General features: G+C 34.0%; 1 non-coding gene across 1 annotated transcript; it reads left to right on the top strand.

The window, feature by feature from the left end:
* Window positions 1–735: 735 nt before the first annotated feature.
* Window positions 736–839, top strand: LOC122202768. The gene has a single exon (XR_006194875.1). It is a non-coding gene; the product is annotated as a U6 spliceosomal RNA (small nuclear RNA).
* Window positions 840–8,558: the final 7,719 nt, after the last annotated feature.

The following is an 8,558-nucleotide window of genomic DNA, read 5'->3' as shown; positions in this document are numbered from 1 at the left end:
ACTATGCTTCTACCTTAATAGGCTGGACAAGGAGCGGCAAATTGATTTCAAAGCAAGAGCAAGGGAGAAAATGAAATACAAGAGCACAAGACACAAAACTGGCAAAAGAATAACAAATAAGAAAACTCAATTAAATGAAAAGCCAGTTCTTCAAAAAAAAATTGGTAAATCTTATCAAGCTCTGAAATCCAAGAAATAAATACAATAGAGAGAAGACACAAACAACCAATATAAGGAATAAATGAAGGGGTAACATTACAGACACTACAAATATTAAAAATATACTTAAATAAAATTACAAAAATCCATGCTCATTATTTTGATAATTTAGGTGAAATACAAAATCTTTGACAGAAACAAACTGCCAAAGCTCACCATAAATAGACTGAATGCCCTGTGTTTATTAAGAAACAGTTAAAAATCTTCCCATATAGGAACTCCAACCACAGATGGATTCAATGGAAAATTATACTAAACATTTAAGTAGGACATCATATCAATTTTATGGGCACTGTTTCTAAATATAGAAGAAATAACACATTTTAAAAGGCAAGTATTAATCTGATACCAAAACTCAATAAAAACATCTTAAGAAATGAAAATTATAGACCCAATATCCCTCATAAACACAAATACAAGAATTCACATCCAAACATTAGCAAATAGAAACCAATAACGTTTAAGATAATATAACATGACCAAGTGAGTTTCATCTCCAAAGAAAAAAAAAAGTCAGTTCAATATTCAAAAATCAGTCAAGGTAAAGATACAGGGATTAGCATGGCCCCTGCACAAGGATGACACTCAAATTCAAGAAGCAAATTCAAGAAGAGTTTTTTGCTGAATGCTGTGGATCAGGATACAGTGTCAGACATGGAAGTCACTGTCCACATTTGAGAAGGACAGAATTACCACCAGGACATTGAAGGCCCCCAATCCTCTGTCCCCAAGCGTACTTTTTTTTTTCCTAATAAAATATTTTTTCTTTTACTTCTAAAAAAAAAACTCAAGGTGATTCACCTCATTGACAAAGATACAAAACCACATGATCATATCAGCAGATAAAGAAACATTTCTTTAACAAAATTCATATATATTTATTTATGCAAACTAGAAATGGAAGTGAATGTCCTCAACCTGATAGACAGATCTATAATAAACCTAACATACACATCAGGTAACATACATACTGTGTTTAATAATGAACAAAGAATAAAACCACATCAATAGGACAAGAATAAATAAAACCGATTTTGTTCACAGCTAACATGACAGTCTTGATAAAATACCAAAAATTCTACAAAAAAATTTGATTAGAACTAAGTGAACATAGTAAGGTCACAGAATATCAATATACAAAAATCAATTGTATCCTTAAAGCCTAGAAATGAAAAGCTGTAAATTAAGATTAAAATATCACTACTTTTAATAGCATGAAAAGACATATAAATCACCTCAAATCTTGCAAAATAAGTGTAAGATCTGTATGCTGAAAACTACAAAATACTGATGAAACAAATAAAAAAATAACTAAACAAGGTGAGTGATATTCCTGTGTCACAGATTGAAAGATCCAATAATGCAATTCCAATCAAACCCTACCAAGCTTTTCTTGAAAGAAATCAACAAAGTCTAACTTTATGTAAATGTAGATTATAAATTTATACAAAAAGGATAAGGAACTATAATAAGGAAAACAAGTTTAAGAGAGAACAAAGTAAGCTTACTAACACTACCTACTCTCTAGACCTATTATAATGATAAAATATTGAGGATGGAATGGAATTGAAGTCATGGGCTATGTAGATCAGTGAAAGTAAAAAGAGGGCTCAGAAAAAGGTGCTTAAATAAAAGTTCAATGAATTCTCAACAAAGGTTGTTTTTATTTTGTAATGATTATTTATTTGTGAGAGAGAGTACGAGCAGGGGAGGGGGAGAGAGAGAGGGAGACAGAGGTTCTGAAGCAGGCTCTGCGCTGACAGCAGAGAGTCCTATGCAGGCTGAACTCAGGAACCATGAGATCATGACCTAAGTCGAAGTCAGACACTTAACCGATTGAGCCACCTAAGTGCCCCTCAATAAAAGTTTAAAGATAACTCTTCAGAGAAAGGATAGTTTTTTCATAAATAGTGCTGGAACTATTAGATACATGTTGGCTAAAAGTGGAACTCAACTCATATCATATACCTCTTACCCAAATAAAAAACTTAAAATGTACCATAGACCTAAATGGAATGTAAAATAAAAAACAAAGATCCTTAGTAGAAAACATAGGGGTAAATCTTACATTTGGCAAAGATTTCTTGGATACGACCCTGAAAGCACAAACCATAAAATAAAACATAAATTGGATTTTACCATAATCAAAATGTTATGCACTTTGACAAAATATGTATTATTAAAGGAGTGAAAGACAAGTTACAGAATGAGAGAAATATATCAATACATGCTAATAAGTAATTGATAGCTCTATTCAGAAATACAAAGATCTCTCAAAGTTCAACAAAAATAAAAGCAAATATTCCCCAAATTGGACAAAATGTTTGGGCACTTCTCCAAAACAGAAATATGGATGGCCAATGAGTACAAAAGAAAACTGGCAGCCACATTCAGACAGTGGACACTCTTGGGAATCTTGACTGGGGCAATGGTGGGAGACAGTCCATACGGGGTGGGATCAGAAGGGGGTGGATGAGGAAGAGTAGTGGATGAGCAATTTTGCCATATAGTGAAGCAGAGAACCCAGGGGTGAGGCAGCTAGAGGGAGTGGGCTAAGGGTTTGGAGTGGCTGAGGGACTCAGAGCAGGGCACTCTTACCATGTATAAGGGTGGGCAGCGTGGGGTGCATGAAAGGTGCCCTGGAAGACAGGAACGGGCAACCAAGTGGATGCTTTCAGGGATGGGCCCTTGGGAGAAGGATGGAAGTTGGGAGAGAGGAGTAGGTAGGGGTGAGTGAAACCTTCTGCAGCAGCCTTGGATGTCCCTAGTCCCAGGATCCCTCTTGGGAGGGTATCATTCCATATGCATTTTTCAAAAAAAGGACACTGAACCACAGAGAAGTTAAGTAACTTTCCCAGAGCCACACAGTTTTGAACTTTGACAGGGAAGCCATATTTGCAAGCTGGCTGGTTTAAAAGCCAAGAGGGGAGGAACAATGTTCCCTCTGTTTTTCCTGTGGTGGCTTTAGCCTGGGAGGCAGCTTAAGGAGCAGGCCCTGCGAGACCCAGGGCAGGCTGCCCAGGGAAGTGCAGAGGTGTTGGGGTTCACTCATCCAGTCACTTGCAAGTACAGAATTCCAGATAAGTTGGTCAAGCCTCAAGGTAGTGCAGCATGAAGAATTGAGCTATGAAGATACATATTGCTAAGTGAAAGATGTCTATCTGAGAGGGCTACATACTATATAATTCCAACTATACAATATTCTGGAAAAGGCAAGACTATGGAGACAGTAAAATGATCAGTGATTGCCATGGGTAGGAATAAAGAGAGATAAATAGGCTGAGCACAGAGAATTTTTAGGGTAGTGAAAATACTCTATATGATATTACAATGATGGATATACATCATTAAGCTTTTGTTCAAACCCATAGAATGTACATCACCAAGAGTGAACCCTAAGGTAAAATGATGAACTCTGTATCATTATAATGTGTCAATGTATGTTCATTCTTAATAAAGAAAAAAAAAGTACCATTTTGATGAATGATGTTGATAATGGGGAGGCTATGCATGTGCAGGGACAAGAGATGTAGGAGACATATCTGCACCTTCCTCTCAATTTTGTTGAAAACCTAAACTACTTTAAAAAATTAAAGTGATTAAAAAAAAAAAAAAACCCTGATCATTCCATATCACTCTATTAGGTAATAGTTTTAACCAAGAAAGAATGCATAAATAATGAAGTAATAAAAACTATGAGGTTAAACTTTCGACCTCCCCACATGCAGAGAATATCTGAATTTAATCACATTGGATAGAAGTATTTATTTAAAAATTGGTTGAATAAGTAATTTCTAGCCCAAAGTAAGTAATCTAAAACAAAAATGTAAACATATAAACATGAACTATAAAAATAAGATCAATATCATAACAGTATGGTAGGGGTACAAAAATAGACATATAGATCAATGGAGCAGAATAGAAAGTCCAGAAATATACCTGGTTATATGGTCAATTAATTTACAACAACAGGGACAAGAATATGCAGTGGGGAAAAGACAGTCTCTTCAACAAATGGTGCTGGAAAAACTGGACAGTTACATGAAAAAGAAACTGAACCACTTTCTTACAGCATACACAGAAATAAACTCAAAATGGATTAAAGACCTAAATATGAGACATGAAACCATAAACCTCTTAGAAGAAATCATAGACAGTAATTTATTTGACATTAGGTGTAGGAATGTTTTTCTAGATAGGTCTCCTCAAGTGAAACAAAAGCAAAATTAAATGACTGGGACTGTACCAAAATTAACAGCTTTTGTACAGTAAAGGAAACCATCAACAAAACAAAAAGGCAACCTATTTACTGGGAGAAGATACTTGTAAATGGTTCACCTGATAAGGAATTAATATCCAAAACACATAAATAATGTACACAACTTGGCACCCAAACCCCCAAATCACAAATAATCTCATTAAAAATGAGGAGAGGACCCGAGTAGATATTTCTCCAAAGAAGAAATATAGATGGTCAACAGATACATGAAAAGGTGCTCAACATCAATCGTCATCAGAGAAATGCAAATTAAAACCAAAATGAGATTTCACTTTACATCTGTCAGAATGGCTAAAATAAAAAAGACAAGAAATAACAAATGTTGGTGAGGACGTGGAGAAAAAGGAAAATTTGTGCCCTGTTGGTGGGAATGCAAATTGGTGCAACCACTTTGAAAAACAGTGTAGAAGTTCCTCAAAATATTAAAAATAGAATTACCATATGATCCAATCATCCTGCTACTGGGTATTTACCCCCCAAAACCAAGAGCACTAATTCTAAAAGATATATGTACTCCTATATTTATTACACTATTAAAGTAGCCAAGATATAGAATCCACCAATTATCCACAATAGATGAATGGAATATGTATATACATATATACATATACATATATACACATATATATGTGTGTGTATACATCTATCTCTCTATATATATACATATATATAATGTATAATTTATAGGCCATAAGATATTTTCCCCATTATTTAGTTATTCCTGTTACTATACACATTAATGTTTTATCTGGAGCACAATGTATACATATTTTTAATTCCTCTTACATGTTATCCCAGTTTACCCTACTCTCCTTCTATAAAACTCAACATACTTCATATGACATCTTTATGTATTTATCTTTCTGTTCTTTTGTTTAGTATGTAAGGTCTCAGATGGTGAATATGGCGTCTATAGAATTTCTTTTGTATAGCACTTGCAAATAAACTCAGATTTTTGTCTTATTTTCATTTGGTTAATATATAAAATATAAGCAATCTCTTACTTACTATTTTAACATCTGATTTATACTTTTGGAAATCCATTACTTTTTACTCATTTTAAGTAAAAATAAGCCTTCCAACTATTACTTTTCCACAGGCAGTGATGGGTCAAGGACTTAACTATGTTTGTTAGTTCAGTACTTTACATGATTCCTAGGCACAAAATGAGACTTTATTAAGTATTTGTTATATGCACTAACAATGCAGATTACAAAGACTCCAGGATACCAAGTAAAATTGGTTATATAGAAAGACAGCCAATTTTATTGAGCTCATTTTTTTTTCCTCACTGAGAAGGACAAGCTTTGTATTTTTCTCCATCCTAGATGTACTAGCAAAGGGCTTTGTCTCAAGTAGGACCAATATGATCTTAAAATATCGCCTTTAGAAACATACTTTTTTTTCTTCCTGAAATACAGCACTTATTGAAAGTCTAAATTAAATACAAGTAGAAGAGCTTTTATAAAATTCTATTAAGGCTCAAAATTGAAGTCTGATAAGAAAGCACATCACAGGACGCTACTAGATGGTAATTGATGAGCTACTGACATTTCAGGCTTTCATCCTTAATGCATAGGAAACCAATTATTATCCAAATGACAACATATTTCTAAGTCTCTTAAGGCTGAGAACCGCATTTTCAATCATTCAGCTTTTGACTGCTCCTTGGCTTTCTTTTTATCCCTATTTATTGTTGTACATTTGTGTGCATCTGTCCTTTGTGCACGTGGGACAAATGCATGGTTCATTCTTGCTCTGTTGTTTTAAGAAATCCATTTTTTTTAATTCTAGTTTACCTCCAAATGGTAATAAGAATGCAGAAAAAAATGGTATCTTTTAGAAATGTTATTCTTGAGGGAAAAACGGGTATGTTTAAAATTGTCTCTTAATGTTCATACATTTTTTGAGAGACAGAGAGAGACAGAGCACGAGTGGGGGAGGGGGAGAGAGAGAAGGAGACACAGACTCTGAAGCAGGCTTCAGGCTCTGAGCTGTCAGCACCGAGCCCAATGCAGGCTCAAACTCATGAAATGCGAGAGCATGACCTGAGCCAAAGTCAGATGCTTAACTGACTGAGCCACCCAGGCGCTCCTAAAGAGGTATGTTTTTAAAAACATTAAAAAAATCCATTTATGTGATATCATAGACATCAGGAAGAAACACAAAAATGAATAGCACATACAGTTTACAACTGTGTTTTTCAAAATTTACTCAAGGAACTCCTTCCTTAGGTTATTTAAAATGTAGATTTCTGGTCTTCATCCCCACTGGCTCCTCAGCATCATTTTCGTAAAACATGGACTAAATCTGTTAATTAATTATTAAATGAGAGGCTGAACTACTGACTTATGCCATGTGTGTGTTTTTATTTGCTTGTTTTGCTTGTATTCTCTGTGAAGTTTGGAGACATTGCACTAAGGAAAATGGTTTTCAATATACCCAGTTTTGCAGTACAAACGTAGGAATACTCTGGGGTATTTTTCTACCTGGTATTTTGTACTTCAAAAGCTCATAGTCAGAGTCTATATGTGTCTGGGATGATCACAAAGTTTAGGAAGACTTCTTAATAATAGGAGGGTGGATATTCTGTGTGTCATTGTGTGACACACACACAAAAAAGTATACCAAATTGTCTTTGCATTTGTTTACAAGGCTGTAAAAATAAATATTATGTAGCATAAGGCAAAGCCAGACCTATAAAGGAAAGCTAAAATTAAACATGATAAAGTGAGATCATAAAGCAAGTTTCCCCAATACCCTATGAATTTTCTGGATATCAAAAAATATATGTGTATGTGTGTACTTATTGTGTCAGTGTTGCAATAGTTTAATAATTAACATTAAAATAGAGTCAGGTTTTTAAAAAGGTAATGAGGTGTTTGCTAGATTAATTAGGACTCAAGAAGGAAATAGCATAGATTATACAAATATAGCATATGACAAATGGCAGAGCACATGGTCTTTTAATGCACTATTAAATTGCAACTGTCCTGGGTAAAAGAAATATATATAAAGACTGTCAGGAGAACTTGAAGTAATATATCATCTTCTCATAAATAATAGTTAGCTGTCAACAAGGAACTGCTCTGTTTGCATTAATTCAAGTTAAAGAGTTGTATTTCTATTGCCTGTGTACACGCACTGTTTCAGTATATATTTTTTGAATTCAGTTTCAGAAGCGCTTAAGCCACCACTTATGGCTCACAATAAAAACATACACATGGTTTAGACAGGGAAGTTTGACTATCACATAGCCAGGAGATAGATAGATAGATAGATAGATAGATAGATAGATAGATTCTAATCCCCAGTTTCAAAGTACTCTAGTCAACCACTTTGTAGCCACCCAGCAGAGACTATGAAAATTAGAATAGAAATACCACCATTTAATTTTATTTATTCTCACCTTCATTTAATAAGAAATTGCTTTTATAATATTACCACTTATTAGACATTTATATGATTCTTACAATGACCTTTATATGAAATTCAGTTTTATGAAAGATAATGTCATATGTTTTATGACAGATAATGACACTCATAAAGGTTCAATAATTTACACAATGTAACAGATCAAGTTTCAAAGGGTGGATTCAAACCCATTTCTGTTGCAATCCAAAGGCTTAGATATTTCCAAAACATTACATGTTCCTTTTGAGTTCTATGTTGAGTGACAAGGTAATAATTATCTATAAAAGTGAGCCTTTTAAAGAATCTGACTGTAATGTCTAACTTACATTTCCAAAAATGATTCTGATTAGGTACTTTACTGATTAAGTCAAACTGGATTAAGTAGAAACATGGGATAAATATGCTTAGCAACCTCTCTCTATAAAAAATAAACTAAAAAAATTACTTTGATGGAAATGTTGAGATTTATCATATCCAATGCATTCTTACCAACCCGAACTTTGTTCCACAGAGGATACAATACATACCTTTCATATTGAAGTATATATTGGTGAGGGGAGCATTACAACATTGAAAATAATTTTAGTATCTATGATCTCTAGGCCACTGATGTAAGAACTATATTTCCATTGGAATGGACCCTCTG

Source organism: Panthera leo, chromosome A1 (assembly GCF_018350215.1).
Source record: "Panthera leo isolate Ple1 chromosome A1, P.leo_Ple1_pat1.1, whole genome shotgun sequence".
NCBI classification, from domain to species: Eukaryota; Metazoa; Chordata; class Mammalia; order Carnivora; family Felidae; genus Panthera; species Panthera leo.
The sequence above is the reverse complement of the archived record's forward strand: the minus strand, read 5'-3'. Positions and strand labels throughout refer to the sequence as shown.